The sequence below is a fragment of the Elephantulus edwardii genome, unplaced genomic scaffold, assembly GCF_000299155.1.
Source record: "Elephantulus edwardii isolate Elephantulus edwardi_28Jun2011 unplaced genomic scaffold, EleEdw1.0 scaffold00252, whole genome shotgun sequence".
In the NCBI taxonomy this organism is placed as follows: Eukaryota; Metazoa; Chordata; class Mammalia; order Macroscelidea; family Macroscelididae; genus Elephantulus; species Elephantulus edwardii.
In genome coordinates, this window is record NW_006400002.1 from 2,008,361 (window position 1) to 2,008,834 (window position 474).

The window sequence follows — 474 nt, forward strand, 5'->3', positions numbered from 1 at the left end:
CAGAATGTGTTTATTCTCCCTCCTCCTTCCCAGGTGATCTTTGATCTTCATTGCATCAGCCAGCCAGCCAACACTGCCATGACTCTGGCATCCTCAGGGCCTTGGCCTGCACAGAATTGCTGAAGTTTGGGGGAGATGATACAAAAATGAGCAGGAAGAAGGCAGAATTCCTCAAACTGAGAGAAGTCCCTTCTGCCACAGCATAGCAGGGGCCCAGATGGCAGCGGTGGAACACAGGCACACTGCCCGGGTGTCAGAGGTCCTCAATCATAGTCACTTTGTGTGACTTCAAGCAAATTACTTTTCTAGACTGTCTCTTTAGGTTTCAAATGCAAGAGCTGGGCTTTATCAGTGGTTCTGGGTAGGATGGGAGTCATCAGGACCGTGCAGCAGTTCTAGGCCAGAGTGCTGTGTTCTCAGGTGTTGGGATTGAAGACCAGGGAGGTCCCAGAGACACACAGCCAGAAAGGAGAG